Source organism: Palaemon carinicauda, chromosome 19 (assembly GCF_036898095.1).
Source record: "Palaemon carinicauda isolate YSFRI2023 chromosome 19, ASM3689809v2, whole genome shotgun sequence".
NCBI lineage: Eukaryota > Metazoa > Arthropoda > Malacostraca > Decapoda > Palaemonidae > Palaemon > Palaemon carinicauda.
In genome coordinates, this window is record NC_090743.1 from 128552154 (window position 1) to 128571133 (window position 18980).

Consider the following 18980-nt stretch of genomic DNA (forward strand, 5'->3'; position numbering starts at 1 on the left):
GCATATTACCAAGCTTATATCACCTGCTCCGCATATTACCCAGCTTATATCATCTGCAACTCTTAAAGGAAGACACAGCAATTGCTGGAAATCAACCAGCCCCAGGCCTTAACCTAGCCGCTGTTACTCAGTCACGGCCATTGACAACACACAGACCGCAGTTGCAGCAGCACAACCAGGCTCATCCCAGCTACCCAAATTCAAGCTCTCTGCCACCGGAGAAACTCCATCATATGCGGCAGTAGCCGCCATGGCAGCTGCCAAACCTGGCCTCAAGTTCACAGCCAGGCCCAACTTAAAAGGTGATATCATTATCACCACAAAGGACCAAGAAAGCACGAATCACCTCCACAAGGAAACCACCCTTACCTATCTGAATCCTGCCAAGAGACAGAAGAAAGCGATGGTTTACAACTACTCAACTAAACTGCCTGTTTCCTTCATTGAAGAATGCCACAATGTTGCCCAAGTCAAGAGGAAATTGGGCAGTGGCAAGACACCCACCAAAGAAGTCGTTGTCACCTTCATTGGACCTATGCCACCTGCCCTGGAGCTCGGACTATGGCGAACTTTTCCCATTAGGGACTTAGAAAAGGAACCACTTCAATGCTTCCACTGCCAACGGTTTAGGCACCATAAGTCTGACTGCAAAAGCTGGGCCGTCTGCGGAGCCCGTAGCGGCAAACATCCAACGCAGAACTGAATTGATGAACATAATGACGGGAGAGAAACCTGGCCTAAGTGCCCCAACTGTTCCCAACCACATCATGCATGGAACAAAAGATGTCCAGAACCCCTGAAAAGGCTGAAGAAAAGAATGAATCCTCAGCAAGTCTCCAACCCTACTGCAGAGACCACAGAAATGACACAACCAAAGCCGAAGAGGAAACCTCAAAAAAGACCTCCTCGGAAGCTGGCTCCAGCTCCAACGCCAACTGCTACTCCTGTGTCCATCCCTGATCCTAACCCCAATCCTATCCAGAATCCTACTTCTCCTCCTTCAATCCCCTCCATCATTGCCCAAGCTACATCCTTGCCATTGGAAGAGCTGATCCACTTGCTGACACAGCTCATAATCAAAGTCTTCTCCCATGTCAAGACTTCTGACAGTAATATTCAATCCCTCCTCTCCATCTTAGTTGCACTCACCCTTCAGCAGGGATAAGCATCTTTGATTTAAACTGATCATTTACTCTACAACTTGAGATCCTTCTCTCCTTTCCCAGTCTCTCCTACTTACTGGGACTACCTTCTATCAACACTTTTACCTACCACTAAAACTTTTCACTTCGGTTCCAATTGGACTGGGTTTTCTTAGTCCACAGACGGTCATGCTCTTGGTTCTGAGTGATCGCACTTGCAACCATGCTCAAGGTGCTGAGCGATTGCAGGGCCAGGCGGATGAAGGCTTCTGCGGCTATGCTCTTAGGGCTGAACAGTCGCACCTCCAGCTATGCTCAAGGAACTGAGCGGCTGCAGGACTAGTTATGTGAGAGCAGTGTGGCCCTGCTTTATATTATACTGTAGTAAGCAATGTTGCCAGTGTTGAATAATATGCTCTGAAAAGAGCTCCAGTAAAATAGAGCAGGTTTCCCGTGAGCCGGGTGCCTGCTCGACGGGCTGAAAACGCAAGAGCCCGATTTCAGTCTATGTAGACTGGACAACCTGTAAGCAACCAACCAAGCTGGGCCCAAAACCTGGTAAATTTACAAGGTTGAAAGGTACGGGTGACAGAACAACACACTACAGTTTCGTCTCGCCGTATGGCGCGGTTTTATTTACATTATGGTAAGGGAACGGCCGACGTTGCTTCCAGGCAGTAAAATTGAAATCAAATAATTACAACAAACAAAACTGAGAATCACATAATCAGATTATTTTAACATGTATAATAATGGACAGGACCCCCAGCATGTACAGAATACCACCAAAATAAACTTTCACACCTAACCTACAAACCTTGTCCTTACCTGCGACCCAGCGTATTCTTAACAATACAGTTGAAAATAAGGAAGATAAGGGGCATGGCCGATATCATACAGACACCACTAAAACTGCCCCAAGCAAACAATTAATGTGAGGACTAAACTTGAGAGAAATTAAATCAACCATTCTTCTATGCCTGAGCCGACCTACAAATGCTCCTAAATCATAAATGTCTAATTCTCCTCAGTTTACCAACTGTATAACTAATACACACACACAGATTGCCCGGACCATATCTCCGGAGGGGGGCTCTTTAACGGTCAGTCATAGCCCCCATGAGTAGAAGACCTGACCGGTGTGGTCAGGGTCTTGCAATCTTACTTTTCAGAGTTTTCTAGACACATGTGCAAGAGAATCAGCATGGCCAAAAGCCACACCCAACCAAGACAAAACTCAGTAATACCAATAGGGTGATGCTTCATACGGTGAATCGTCCTACTCTGAAAATATAAATGAGGTCATGTATGAAAACTTTATTACCCAGAATATCCTCAAACATAAGAATTAAGAGTTTTTATTGGGGGATAGCGCGAACGCAGTCCCCCGCTACCAAAAATTTCGCACCCGAGTTGACCACATTTGGGTCAATCGCAAGGGTCAGCACCACCGGAGTGCAATGGTGAGCCTCGCCTTGGGGGAACCACCTTCGTGATCATGGTGTCCCCTGTGCCAGGTAAGTATGCTCTTCCCACACACCACAGCACTCAAGCTGAGGTGAACTGAGTATACCTCTCCTCATTTTAGTTTTTATGTAATAAATTCCTCATATTTATGTATATAATACAATTAAGCTAATAGAAAACAGTTTAAACCATTTTATAATCTTATATATATACATATAGATATATATATATATATGTATATATATATATATATATATATATATATATATATATATATATATATATATATATATATATATATAAATCTTACTGAATTATTGTATACAGATATTTTCTTCATATGTTCCTTAAATATTTCTTATTTTTTGTCTGTTGACAGCTTATGTTCTAAACCCCCCCCCCATCAATATTTCGAAAAATCTTTTAGTTAAAATAAACCCTAACAAAGGAAAATGTCTTCTTTTACAAAAAATACATACAGATATACATACAGGTGACTGCTATCATACATACACCCCTTGATATATATTGATAGCCAAAGTAACACAAAAAAGGAAAGCTGCACAAATTTATAGAATCCATGAAAAAAAAAAATGAAGACTCCAATATTAATCATTCAGAGAAAAATTTAATATTCAATAAGTAGATGTCATAATAAGAGCTTTGCATCTACTCAATATCTAAACAAGTAGATATCCTGATAATAAGTGATTTGCATCTGCTTGGTTCGGTACGGTGCAGTTTCCAGAAGCTTATATCAATCTCCTCAGCATATTACCAGCTCATTTCATCTAATAAGCATATTACCCAGCTCATATCATCTACCAAGCATATTACCCAGCTTATAGCATCTGTTCAGCATATTACCCAAGTAAAAAGAAAGCTGTGGAGAGCTAAGAGAAACCACAAACTAGAGGTTATCTGGTAGTGTCGCCCAAGTTCAGTCGAAAGGCGTATGGTTCTTCTAATTCTCTTTAATCTTCTATCTAAATACTAGTGACAAGCTTTACTGGTTATCAGTTAGAAATACTACACATAATCCTTGACACAGGTAACTTGTAGATCATTGGAATCTTGTTTTGATAGGCTGAATTAAAGTCAAGCTGTTCAACAGACCATGAATTTTCAGCACCTAATGCAAGTAACAGTCAAATGCTTGATTTCCTCACCACAGGTTCGTAAGTCTCGAGGTAGTCCACACCATGTGTTAGGCAGAACCCCCCGGCCACAAGTCTTGCTTTGTGTACCCCTACCTCACCTACTTCATTGTATTTACTTCTAAATACCCACTTGCAATCTATCATTTTGTGTCCTGTTGCGTCTTGGCACTATTTTCCAGGGGGCCATGCTTTATAGCATTTCATTTCTTGCAGCACTGCAGCTTCTTATTTGTCTTTGCCAGGACAATTGAATGCTTCTTCGACAGTCCATGGGTCTTTTGGAAAATGCTGGAACATTGGCACTTCCTTGCTTTCCTCGTCCTTTGGGATCTTTCACAAAATTAGGTTACTCTTCATGGTTCTCATGATGATTTTCTTGATGATCGTGATTTTCTTGTTTTTCATGAGTTTCTTCTTGATTTTCTTTACTGCTTTCCCAGTTTTCTGGCTTATCTTCTTGATTATCTTGATTGTCATCCCTGTTTTCAATGCTGGTGTTATCATCAGAGAAATGGTTCTCCCAATCAGTGTTGATATCAGTGTCAGAGTCAGATAAGAAGAGAGTTACTGCTTGCTTCTTGGGTGTGGTTTCTACTGATGTGTTCCCTTATCTTGAAAGGTTAAATCTCTTCTTTAAAAAATTTAGTCAACGTTAATGGAATTGATCATGACTTGTTTGTTGATGTTCCGCAACTTGAATCTTTTTCGATTCGGGCAAACCCCAGGTAGACACATCTTTCTGCTCGAACTTCTAGTTTTGAAGTTTCCCCAAGCTTAGCTCAAGATTCACAGCCAAACACTTTCATCAATTTCAGGTCATCACATTCAAGGTTTCTCCCATTCCACAACATGGATGAAATTCGTTTATGGCGATTGACATTGTTTTATTCTTGATGTAATTTGCATGAAGAATGGCTTCAGTCCAGAATTTGTGAAGTATTACAGACTCTATTATCATGAATCTTGAGGAGAGAGCGGGATTGTCAGCCGTCTCTCCATTCCCTTCTCTATAAGAAAAACCAAAAATTCCTTGCTGACATACTCTCCTCCATTATCAGTGTGGATCCATTGCAAAAGTCTGTTGTGTTTCCTCTCTGCCTTGGCCATGTATTCCTTGAATTTCTCCATTGTTTCACTTTTCTTCTCCATTATAGCAATTCCACTGTACCTTGAAGGGCCGTCTAAAAAGGTAGCAAAGTAGTGGCTTCCACTTGCATTCGATGATGCTCAGGAATCTGACAAACATCACTATGTACTATTTCCAGTACTTCACTACTTCTTGATTCACTTGAAGGCATTGTCTTATTTTAAGACTTACCTTCCATGCATGTTCTGTAGTACAGTATTCAAGTCTAGCTTTTGTTTCACAAACTTTGGGTAAGGGTAGTACATGTCCAAATCTTCTCTGCCACAAATTTATCGTTGCTCTATTTCCTGTGATTTCTATATCTTCATTCTTATTAAAATTTCTTTCCTTTCTTTGAAAAATTTTCTTGCCTTTGCTCTGATACATCTTCACTGCCTAATTCCAGTATCCTTTCAGAAATACTTCTTTTACATCTTTCACTTGTTTGACACCTTTGTAGGTAACTAACTAAAATCCCTTTTCATTCAATTTTCTTTCAGACAACAGGTTTTAAACTAGATTTGGGGCAATGTATACTTCTTGTAATTTCAATTCATATTCACCATACTAGTGTTTCATTTTCATAATCACTTTTCTTCTGGCTAGAATGGAGACTTCTTGCCATCGGCCCATTTTACGTTACCTGTGATGCTACTATCAAAATCAACAACTATGTCTTTATGAAGTGTTATGTGATCATTAGCACCAAAATCCAAGTTCCATAATAATTTTCAATCTTCTTTCACTGGTGACTTGTTCACGATAGCATTTATTTTTTCTGTCATTTCACTTTCATTTTCAATTACTGCAACAATTGCCTTTGTATCTGTTCTGGTTTTCGCAACTTTTCCTGATAGCTCCTCGTCTTTATATTCACTTTCGCAGTCTTTATCACTGCCATATTGTGCTTTCTTCCCAGATATTTTTTTCCTGCTTTTTTTATTTTGTCTGTCCTTGGTATTGTGTTTTCTTTCTTCTGTATCTGCTTTCTTCCTTATCTCTTCTTTCTTCAAATTTTGGACAGTATCTTGCTATATGTCCAGGTTGGCTACAAGCATATCAGACAAATCTTTTGTCCTCTCTCTTGAAGCCTCTTGCGCCTTATTTTCTTTCATAACTTGTACTTGAATTTCCATCTTCTTTTCTTGAATCTCTTCTAAAGTTCATTTTATAAACTTAAAGATTTTCTTCTTTTCTTGCTTCAAGTTTATCTTTCATCTCCTCGAAAAGCAGCACTGACTTTACAGTCTTGATATCTAAATCTTTAATTTTTGAGAACTGTGACTTTAACAAAATTTGATATTTGGGAATATGCTTAAGACCTCTAGAGTCTCAGCAAAAACGCAGCTACCATTGAGTTTCAAAATTAAGCTACTTCTTCCCCTAAAGCTGCATTTACATCCCTCCCCAATCTGTATACAAATGCTATATATTCCTTCATTGACATTTCTTCAGTTTTTCTGCAGTTATACAGTTCTTCAAGCACATCAACAATTTGAAAAGTATCCATTTTTATGTGGATATCACTTAAAATATCCCATGCTTCTTTTGCTTTGGTAAATTCAATGATGTCGTCCAGCTCTAAATTATCCTCTCTTTGTGTGATATAACTCAGTGCATCATCGTTATTTCTTCGAAGTTTCATTTGCATCCGGTCGTCTTGATCGTTGGCACATCTTGGATCTATACATTCCCACCACCTATTCTGAGTGAGAGTAGCTTTAGTTCTCTTCGCCCAATAGAAATAATTCAATTCATTCAGAATTTCATGCCATTTTTTCTTCTGTCTTCGCCCGCCATTTTGTGTACCTCTCTGTGTCACGACACCCTTGTAGTTCAGTCCTTCCACAATGTAGGACACAATGTTGTTCTACTTCCTAATTTTCCCCTTTTTTTACGAGATTTATTTTACTGTTGGCGCTCGGAGTATCCTGAGCCCATATATACATATATACATTCTTTCTAATACTTTCTATCTACCTCCGTGAGTTGGATTACCAAAAACAACTTTACTCATGTTGCGTTTTAATGTCCAACTGAGGTTACAAGGTACGGGTGACAGAACAACACACTACAGTTTCGTCTCGCCGTATGGCGCGGGTTTGTTTACATTATGGTAAGGGAACGACCCACGTTGGCATTCGTTGCTTCCAGGCGGTAAAATTGAAATCAAATAATTACAAGAAACAAAACTGAGAATCACATAATCAGATTATTTTAACATGTATAAAAATGGACAGGACCCCCAGCATGTACAGAGTACCACTAACATAAAATTTCACACCTAACCTACAACCCTTGTCCTTACCTGCGACCCAGCGTATTCTTAACAATACGGTTGAAAATAATGAAGTTACGGGACATGGCCGGCATCACACACACTGCCCCAAGCAAACAATGTTTGTGAGGACTAAACTTAGAGAAATTACGTCAACCATTCTTGTATGCCTGAGCCGGCCTACAAATGCTCCTAAATCATGATATGTCTATTTCTCCTCAGTTTATCCATTGTATAACCAATACACACACAGATTGTCCGGACCATATTTCCAGACAGAGGCTCTTTAAAGGTCAGTCATAGCCCCCAAGAGTAGAAGACCTGACCGGTGTTGTCAAAGTCTTGCAAAATCTCAACTCACAAGAATCTGCTTTTAATGTATTGCTCCGCCCAGATCAATCAGACTTTTCAGAATCAGCTTGGCCAAGAGCCACACCCAACCAAGAAAAGCCTTAGTATAACCAATATGGTGATACCTCACGCGTTGAATCATTCTACTCGGAAAATATTAATAAGGTCATGTATGAAAACTTTATTAGCAGAATTTCCTCATATATATTAAACTTTTAGTTTATACAAGATAGAGTTTCTATTGGGGATAGCGTGAACGCAGTCCCATGCTACCCAAAATTTCGTACCCGAGTTGACCACATTTGGGTCAATCGCAAGGGTCAGCACCACCAGAGTTTAATGATGAGCCTCACCTTGGGGGAACCACCCAAGGCCGTCTCAAGTACAGGGTCTAGGCCTGGTCAGGGGGGGAAGAAGTCGGCATGAGTAGGTCGATTGATATGGAGACGACTTTGAACAATCCGGCTAAGAAAAATTAAGACAGGAAAAAAGTGATAAAATTAAAATAAAACTTTCCCGAGGCAGTAGCCTTATTCCAAAACCCACTGATTCCAAACTACGCTTGTATACTGAAAAAAAAATAACGATTCTAACAAATTAACTAAAAAAATAAAACAAGATAAATAAACATTTCAGGCAATTTGAAATTATTTAATATTATCTTTTGCACAATCACCCACAATCGCATGATATTGCCGTAGCCTACATTTTCTTTACTTGAAGTAATTGACAGATTTATTTTTAATCTTTTACTATTAATGTTTGCAATACTCTTAGCTGTGAGGTTCTTCCCAATTGTCTTATCGAAGAAGGATGTGTCAGATTCAATATCACTAGATTTGAATTGTACCCGTGTTACCTGAAAAGTGTTTAAATGCAGTATTGAAGTGCATAACACATTTTCATGAAAATGAGAGAGAGAGAGAGAGAGAGAGAGAGAGTGAGAGAGAGAGAGAGAGAGAGAGAGAGAGAGAGAGAGAGAGAGAGAGAGAGAGAAGAGAGAGAGAGAGAATGCAGGAGTAAGTAGCAAGGGAAGAAAGTGTGAATACCCAAGTAATCTTGTAAACAGTTAGGTAATCTCTGAATTAATCCTTATACAAGAGGCTGATATTCTGCGACCAATACCACATGAACAATGTAATGCAATTATAATTATTACAACAATAGATATAGTACTTCCCGTACTATTTTAATTAGGAACATATTCGGCTCTCCTGATAACGTGCATTCACTTGGTTTTTTTCTTCATCAGTATTTGGAAAGGAAAGCACATATTTTCGGTCCATTTCGGTAACTCTCTTTGCAGTTTGGTACACACCTTATAATAGGTTCTAGCCTTGATTCCAGAACAGTAAAATTTTCTGGAATAACAGCAGAAAAAATGTAAAGAAATAGAGCGCGACCCCTTTACTTGAAGCCTATAGTAGCAGAGTGATAGCACTACTCGGGACGCGTAGGACCTTTCTTACACACCCACTGACCTGGCCTTCTTTCGAGACGGCTTGAACCACCTTCGTGATCATGGTGTCCCCTGTGCCAGGTAAGTATGCTCTTGCCACTTGCTTGCTTATAAATTGTCCAGTCTACATAGACTGAACACGGGCTCTTGCGTTGGCAGCCCGTCGGTCTCGTGTCATATGTTTGCCTCAAGTAAATGAGACAGTCCAAAGTGTTTTCCTATGTAATAGGAGCATTTCGCTTTTGCCACACATCACAGCATCCAACCTGATGTGAACTGAGTAAACTTCTCCTCATATTAGTTTGTATGCAATAAATTCTTCAAGTGGATGTATATAATACATTTAAGTTAATGGAGACGTGCTTGAACCATTTTATAATCATAAATAAATATATCTTACTGAACTATTGTAAAAAGATATTTTCCTTAAGTGATTTTTAAATATTTTTTTTATTCTTTGTCTGTTGACAGCTTAAGTTCTAAAACCCCCCAAGGGGATTTCCCCTATTCAATATTTCATAAAATCTTTTAGTTATAATAAATCCTAATGAAGGAAATTGTCTTCTTTTACAAAAAATACATATAGATTTACATACAAGTGGCTGCTATCATACATACACCCCTTAATATATATTGATAGCCAAAGTAACACAAATGGAAAGTTGCACAATTTATAGAATCCAAGAAAAAAAAGGAAAAAAAATGAAGACTACAATATTAATCATTAAGAGAAAAATTTAATATTCAATAAGTAGATGTCATAATAAGAGCTATGCATCTACTCAATATCTAAACAAGTAGATATTCTGATAATAAGTGATTTGAATCTGCTTGGTTCGGTCCAGTGCAAATTACCAGCAGCTAATACCAATCTCCTCAGCATATAACCAGCTTATATCATCTACTAAGCATATTACCCAGCTTATATCCTCTGATCCGCATATTACCCAGCTTATATCACTGGCTACGCATTTTACCGAGCTTATATCATCTGCTCTGCATATTACCCAGCTTATATCACCTGCTCTGCATATTACCCAGCTTCTATCATCTGCTCAGCATATTACCCAGCTTATATCACCTGCTCCGCATATTACCCAGCTTATATCATCTGCAACTCTTAAAGGAAGTCACAGCAATTGCTGGAAATCAACCAGCCCCAGGCCTTAACCTAGCCGCTGTTACTCAGTCACGGCCATTGACAACACACAGACCGCAGTTGCAGCAGCACAACCAGGCTCATCCCAGCTACCCAAATTCAAGCTCTCTGCCACCGGAGAAACTCCATCATATGCGGCAGTAGCCGCCATGGCAGCTGTCAAACCTGGCCTCAAGTTCACAGCCAGGCCCAACTTAAAAGGTGATATCATTATCACCCCAAAAGACCAAGAAAGCACAAATCACCTCCACAAGGAAACCACCCTTACCTATCTGAATCCTACCAAGAGACAGAAGAAAGCGATGGTTTACAACTACCCAACTAAACTGCCTGTTTCCTTCATTGAAGTATGCCACAATGTTGCCCAAGTCAAGAGGAAATTGGGCAGTGGCAAGACACCCACCAAAGAAGTCGTCACCTTCATTGGACCTATGCCACCTGCCCTGGAGCTCGGACTGTGGCTAACTTTTCCCATTAGGGACTTAGAAAAGGAACCACTTCAATGCTTCAACTGCCAACAGTTTGGGCACCATAAGTCTGACTGCAAAAGCTGGGCCGTCTGCGGAGCCTGTAGCGGCAAACATCCAACGCAGAACTGCATTGATGAACATAATGACGGGAGAGAAACGTGGGCCAAGTGCCCCAACTGTTCCCAACCACATCATGCATGGAACAAAAGATGTCCAGAACCCCTGAAAAGGCTGAAGAAAAGAATGAATCCTCAGCAAGTCTCTCACCCTACTGCAGAGACCACAAAAACGACAAAATCAAAGCCGAAGAGGAAACCTCGAAAAAGACCTCCTCGGAGGCTGGCTCCAGCTCCAACGCCAGCTGCTACTCCTGTGTCCATCCCTGATCCTAACCCCAATCCTATTCAGAATCCTCCTTCAATCCCTTCCATCATTGCCCAAGCTACATCCTTGCCATTGGAAGAGCTGATCCCCTTGCTAACACAGCTCATAATCAAAGTCTTCTCCCTTGTCAAGACTTCTGACAGTAATATTCAATCCCTCCTCTCCATCTTTGTTGCACTCCCACTTGAGCAGAGATAAGCATCTTTGCTTTAAACTGCTCCTTTACTCTACTACTTGAGATCCTTCTCTCTCCCAGTCTCTCCTACTTACTGGGACTCACTTCTATCAACACTTTTACCTACCACTAAAACTTTTCACTTCGGTTCCAATTGGACTGGGTTTTCTTGGTCCACAGACGGTCATGCTCATGGTGCTGAGCGACAGCACATGCAAACATGCTCAAGGTGCTGAGTGGTTGCAAGACCAAGCGGATGAAGGCTTCTGCGGCTATGCTCTTAGGGCTGAGAGGTCGCACCTGCAGCTAAGCTCAAGGAGCTGAGCGGCTGCAGGACTAGTTATGTGAGAGCAGTGTGGCCCTGCTTTATATTATACTGTAATCAACAATATTGCTTGTGTTGAATAATAAGCTCTGAAAAGAGCTCCAGTAAAATAGAGCAGGTTTCCGGTGAGCCGGGTACCTGCTCGACGGGGTACCAACGCAAGAGCCCGTGTTCAGCCTATGTAGACTGGACAATCTGTAAGCAAGCAACCAAGCTGGGCCCATAACCTGGTAAAGTTTGATTTTATATTATGTGTGATATTTCTCTTCATTTAATACACATTCTTTCTAATACTTTCTATGTACATTCGTGAGTCAGATTACCAAAAACACCTTTACACATGTTGCGTTTTAAAGTCCAACTGAGGTTAAAGGTACGGGTGACAGAACAACACAGTACAGTTTCGTCTCGCCGTATGGGGCGGGTTTGTTTACATTATGGTAAGGGAACGGCTGACGATGGCATTCGTTGTTTCCAGGCGGTAAAATTGAAATCAAATAATTACAAGAAACAAAACTGAGAATCACATAATCAGATTATTTTAACATGTATAGTAATGGACAGGACCCCCAGCATGTACAGAATACCACTAACATAAACTTTCACACCTAACCTACAAACCTTGTCCTTACCTGTGACCCAGCGTATCTTTAACAACATGGTTGAAAATAAGGAAGTTAAGGGGCATGGCCGGCATCATAAACACACCCCTAAAACTGCCCCATGCGAAAAAAAAATGTGAGGACTAAATTTAAGAGAAATAAAATCAACCATTCTTCTATGCCTGAGCCGGCCTCCAAATGCTCCAAAATCATAAATGTCTAATTCTCCTCAGTTTACCAACTGTATAACCAATACACACATACACAGATTGCCCGGACCATATTTCCAGACGGGGGCTCTTTAACGGTCAGTCATAGCCCCCATGAGTAGAAGACCTGACCGGTGTGGTCAGGGTCTTGCAAAATCTCAGCTCACAAGAATCTGCTTTTAATGTATTGCTCTGCCCAGAGCAATCTTACTTTTCAGAGTTTTCTAGACACACGTGCAAGAGAATCAGCATGGCCAAGAGCCAGACTCAACCAAGACAAGCCTAAGTATAACCAATAGGGTGATACTTCAAGCGTTGGATCATCCTACTTTGAAAATATAAATGAGGTCAAGTATGAAAACTTTATTACCCAGAATGTCCTCAAACATATTAAAAAATTTTAGTTTTTAAAAGATAATTAAGAGTTTTTATTGGGGGATAGCGCGAACGCAGTCCCCCGCTACCAAAAATTTCGCACCCGAGTTGACCACATTTGGGTCAATCGCAAGGGTCAGCACCACCAGAGTGCAATGGTGAGCCTCGCCTTGGGGGAACCACCTTCGTGATCATGGTGTCCCCTGTGCCAGGTAAGTATGCTCTTACCACACACCACAGCACCCAAGCTGAGGGGAACTGAGTATACCTCTCCTCATATTAGTTTTTATGTAATAAATTCTTCAAATTTATATATATAATACAATTAAATCTTATTGAATTATGGTATAGATATTTTCCATAAGTGATCTTTAAATATTTCTTATTCTTTGTCTGTTGACAGCTTATGTTCTAAAACCCCCAAGGAGATTTCCCTTATTCAATATTTTGTAAAATGTTTTAGTTATAATAAACCCTAACGAAGGAAAATGTCTTCTTTTATGAAAAATACATATAGATATACATACAAGTGACTGCTATCATACGTACACCCCTTGATATATATTGATAGCCAAAAAAACACAAATGGAAAGCTGCACAATTTATAATCCATGGAAAAAAAATGAAGACTCCAATATTAATCATTCAGAGAAAAATTTAATATTCAATAAGTAGATGTCATAATAAGAGCTTTGCATCTTCTCAATATCTAAACAAGTAGATATCCTGATAATAAGTGATTTGCATCTGCTTGGTTCGGTCCGGTGCAGTTTCCAGAAGCTTATATCAATCTCCTCAGCATATTACCAGCTCATATCATCTAGTAAGCATATTAACCAGCTCATATCATCTACCAAGCATATTACCCAGCTTATATCACCTGCTCCACATATTACCCAGCTTATATCATCTGATCCGCATATTACCCACCTTATATCATCTGCTCCGCTTGTTACCCAGCTTATATCATTTGGTCCGCATATTACCAAACTTATATCATCTGCTCCGCATATTACCCAGCTTATATCATCTACTCCGCATATTACCCAAGTAAAAAGAAAGCTGTGGAGAGCTAAGAGAAACCACAAACTAGAGGTTATCTGGTAGTGTCGCCCAAGTTCAGTCGAAAGGCGTATGGTTCTTCTAATTCTCTTTAATCTTTTATTTAAATACTAGTGACAAGCTTTACTGGTTATCAGTTAGAAATACTACACATAATCCTTGACACAGGTAACTTGTAGATCACTGGAATCTAGTTTTGATAGGCTGAATTAAAGTCAAGCTGTTCAACAGACCATGAATTTTCAGCAGCTAATGCAAGTAACAGTCAAATGCTTGATTTCCTCACCACATGTTCGTAAGTCTTGAGGTAGTCCACACCAGGTATTAGGCAATACCCCCTGGCCACAAGTCTTGCTTTGTGTACCCCTACCTCACCTACTTCATTGTATTTACTTCTAAATACCCACTTGCAATCAATTATTTTGTGTCCTGTTGGTCTTGGCACTATTTTCCAGGAGTCCATGCTTTATAACATTTCATTTCTTGCAGCATTGCAGCTTCTCATTTGTCTTTGACAGGACAATTGAATGCTTCTTCGACAGTCAATGGGTCTTTTGGAAAATGCTGGAACATTGGCACTTCCTTGCTTTCCTCGTCCTTTGGGATCTTTCACAAAATTAGGTTCCTCTTCATGGTTCTCATGATGATTTTCTTGATGATTGTGATTTTCTTGTTTATCATGAGTTCCTTCTTGATTTTCTTTACTGTTTTCCCAGTTTTCTGGCTTGTCTTCTTGATTATCTTGATTATCATCTCTGTTTTTAATGCTGGTGTTATCATCAGAGAAATGGCTCTCCCAATCAGTGTTGATATCAGTGTCAGTGTCAGATAAGAAGAGAGTTACTGCTTGCTTCTTGGGTGCGGTTTCTACTGCTGGTTCCCTTAACTTCAAAAGGTTAAATCTCTTCTTTAAAGTCAACGTTAACGGAATTGATCATTACTTGTTTGTTGATGTTCCGCAACTTGAATCTTTTTCGGTTCGGGCAAACCCCCAGGTAGACACATCTTTCTGCTCGAACTTCTAACTTTGGATTTTCCACAAGCTTAGCTCAAGCTTCACAGCCAAACACTTTCATCAATTGCAGGCCGTCACATTCGAGGTTTCTCCCATTCCACAACATGGATGAAATTCGTTTATGGCCATTGACATTGTTTTATTCTTGATGTAATTTGCATGAAGAGTGGCTTCAGTCCAGAATTTGTGAAGTACTCCAGACTCTATTACCATGAATCTTGAGGAGAGAGCGGGATTGTCAGCCGTCTCTCCATTCCCTTCTCTATAAGAAAACCGGGAATTCCTTGCTGGCACACTCTCCTCCATTATCAGTGTGGAGGCATTGCAAAAGTCTGTTGTGTTTCCTCGCTGCCTTGGCCATGTATTCCTTGAATTTCTCCATTGTTTCACTTTTCTTTTCTAGTATAGCAATTCCACTGTACCTTGAAGGGCTGTCTAAAAAGGTAGCAAAGTAGTGGCTTCCACTTGCATTCGATGATGCTCAGGAATCTGACAAACATCACTTTGTACTATTTCCAGTACTTCACTACTTCTTGGTTCACTGCAGGCATTGGCTTATTTTAGGACTTACCTTTCATGCAGATTGTGTAGTACAGTATTCAAGTTTAGCTTTTGCTTCACAAACTTTGGGTAAGGGTAGTACATGTCCAAATCTTCTCTGCCACAAATTTATCGTTGCTCTATTTCCTGTGATTTCTATATCTTCATTCTTATTGAAATTTCTTTCCTTTCCTAGAAAAATTTTCTTGCCTTTGCCCTGATACATCTTCACTGCCTAATTCCAGTATCCTTTCAGAAATACTTCTTTTACATCTCTCACTTGTTTGACACCTTTGTAGGTAACTAACTAGAATCCCTTTTCATTCAATTTTCTTTCAGACATCAGGTTTTGATCTAGATTTGGGGCACAGTATACTTCTTGTAATTTCAACTCATATTCACCATACTTTCATTTTCATAATCACTTTTCCTCTGGCCAGAATGGAGACTTCTTGCCATCGCCCCATTTCAACAACTATGTCTTTATGAAGTGTTATGTGATCACTAGCACCAGAATCCAAGTTCCATCTTCTTTCACTGGTGACTTGTTCACAATAACATTCACTTTTTATGTCATTTCACTTTCATTTTCAATTACTGCAACAATTGTCTTTGTATCTGTTCTGGTTTTGGCAACTTTTCCTGATAGCTCCTCTTCTTTATATTCACTTTCATGGTCTTTATCACTGTCATATTGTGCTTTCTTCCCAGATATTTTTTTCCTGCTTCTTTTATTTTCTCTGTCCTCGGTATTGTTTCTTCTTTCTTCTGTATCTTCTTTCTTCCTTATCTCTTCTTTCTTCAAATTTTGAACAGTATCTTCCTATATGTCCAGGCTGGCTACAAGCATATCAGACAAATCTTTTGTCCTCTCTCTTAAAGCCTCTTGCGCCTTCTTCTCGTTAATAACTTGTACTTGAATTTCCATCTTCTTTTCTTGAATTTCTTCTAAAGTTCATTTTATAAACTTAAAGATTTTCTTCTTTTCTTGCTTCAAGTTTATCTTTCATCTCCTCGAAAAGCAGCACTGACTTTACAGTCTTGATATTTAAATCTTTAATTTTTGAGAACTGTGACTTTAACAAAATTTGATATTTGGGAATATGCTTAAGACCTCTAGAGTCTCAGCAAAAACGCAGCTACCATTGAGTTTCAAAATTGAGCTACTTCTTCCCCTAAAGCTGCATTTACATCCCTCCCCAATCTGTATATATATATACTATATATCCCTTCATTGACATTTCTTCAGTTTTTCTGCAGTTATACAGTTCTTCAAGCACATCAACAATTTGAAATGTATCCATTTTTGTGTGGATATCACTTAAAATATCCCATGCTTCTTTTGCTTTGGTAAATTCAATGATGTCGTCCAGCTCTAAATTATCCTCTCTTTGTGTGATATAACTCGGTACATCATCGTTGTTTCTTTGAAGTTGCATTTGCGTCCAGTCGTCTTGATCGTCGGCACATCTTGGATCTATACATTTCCACCACCTCTTCTGAGTGAGAATAGCTTTAGTTCTCTTCGCCGAATAGAAATAATTCAATTCATTCAGAATTTCATGCCTTGTTTTCCTCTGTCTTCGCCCGCCATTTTGTGTACCTCTCTGTGTCACGGCACCCTTGTAGTTCAGTCCTTCCACAATGTAGGACACAATGTTGTTCTACTTCCCAATTTCCCCCTTTTTTACAAGATTTATTTCACTGTTGGCGCTCGGAGTATCCTGAGCCCATAACCTGGTAAAGTTTGATTTTTTATCTGTGTGATATTTCTCTTCATTTATTATACATTCTTTCTAATACTTTCTATCTACCTCCGTGAGTTGGATTACCAAAAAAAAATTTACACATGTTGCGTTTTAATGTCCAACTGAGGTTACAAGGTACGGGTGACAGAACTACACACTACAGTTTCGTCTCGCCGTATGGCGCGGTTTGTTTACATTATGGTAAGGGAACGACCCACGTTGGCATTCGTTGCTTCCAGGCGGTAAAAAGGGAAATCAAATAATTACAAAGAAACAAAACTGAGAATCCCATAATCAGATTATTTTAACATGTATAATAATGGACAGGACCCCCAGCATGTACAGAGTACCACTAACATAAAATTTCACACCTAACCTACAAACCTTGTCCTTACCTGCGACCCAGCGTATTCTTAACAATACGGTTGAAAATAATGAAGTTACGGGGCATGGCTGGCATCATACACACACCTCTACAACTGCCCAAAGCAAACGATGATTGTGAGGACTAAACTTGGAGAAATTAAGTCAACCATTTTTCTATGCCTGAGCCGGCCTACAAAAGCTCCTAAATCATGAATGTCTATTTCTCCTCAGTTTATCCATTGTATAACCAATACACACACAGATTGTCCGGACCATATTTCCAGACAGAGGCTCTTTAACGGTCAGTCATAGCCCCCAAGAGTAGAAGACCTGACCGGTGTTGTCAAGGTCTTGCAAAATCTCAACTCACAAGAATCTTCTTTTAGAGTATTGCTCCGCCCAGATCAATCACACTTTTCAGAGTCTGCTAGACACATATGCAAGAGAATCAGCTTGGCCAAGAGCCACACCCAACCAAGACAAGCCTCAGTATAACCAATATGGCGATACCTCACGCATTGAATCATCCTCCTCTGAAAATATTCATAAGGTCATGTATGAAAACTTTATTACCCAGAATATCGTCAGACATATTAAACTTTTATTTTATACAAGATAGAGTTTTTATTGGGGATAGCGCGAACGCAGTCCCATGCTACCCAAAATTTCATACCAGAGTTGACCACATTTGGGTCAATCGCAAGGGTCAGCACCACCAGAGTTTAATGGTGAGCCTCGCCTTGGGGAACCACCCAATGCCCTCTCAAGTACAGGCCTGGTCAGTGGGGGAAGAAGTCGGCATGAGTAGGTCGATTGATATGGAGACGGGACACCTGGCCATCCTCAACCCTTCTTTCTATCATACACCACTCACTATACAGTATATACACATTGTTTCTCATTACAGTTTACAGCTGATAATCCTCATAGAAAAATTAAAGAGATCATTCACACTTTGAATAATCTGGCTAAGAAAAATTAGACAGAAAAAAGTAATAAAATTAAAATAAAACTTTCCCGAGGCAGTAGCCTTATTCCAAGACCCACTGATTCCAAACTACGCTTGTATACTGAAAAAAATAATGATTCTAACAAATTAATTAAAAAAATAAAACAAGATAAATAAACATTTCAGGCAATTTGAAATTATTTAATATTATCTTTTGCACAATCACATGATCTTGCCGTAGCCTATATTTTCTTTACTTGAAGTATTTGACGGATTTATTTTTAATCTTTTACTATTAATGTTTGCAATGCTCTTAGCTGTGAGGTTCTTCCCAATTGTCTTATCGAAGAAGGATGTGTCAGATTCAATATCACTAGATTTGCATTGTACCTGTGTTACCTGAAAAGTGTTTAAATGCAGTATTGAAGTGCATAACACATTTTCATGAAAATGAGAGAGAGAGAGAGAGAGAGAGAGAGAGAGAGAGAGAGAGAGAGAGAGAGAGAGAGAGAGAGAGAGAGAGAGAGAATGCAGGAGTAAGTAGCAAGGGAAGAAAGTGTGAATACCCAAGTAATCTTGTAAACAGTTAAGTAATCTTTGAATTAATCATTATACAAG

The 18980-nt window shown here is 39.6% G+C and overlaps 2 non-coding genes across 2 annotated transcripts; both read right to left on the minus strand.

The window, feature by feature from the left end:
- Positions 1–2504: 2504 nt before the first annotated feature.
- LOC137659345 (U1 spliceosomal RNA) lies at positions 2505–2667 on the minus strand. Its single transcript, XR_011047479.1, has one exon. It is a non-coding gene; the product is annotated as a U1 spliceosomal RNA (small nuclear RNA).
- A 10072-nt stretch (positions 2668–12739) lies between these two features.
- Positions 12740–12902, minus strand: LOC137659362 (U1 spliceosomal RNA). Its single transcript, XR_011047492.1, has one exon. It is a non-coding gene; the product is annotated as a U1 spliceosomal RNA (small nuclear RNA).
- Positions 12903–18980: the final 6078 nt, after the last annotated feature.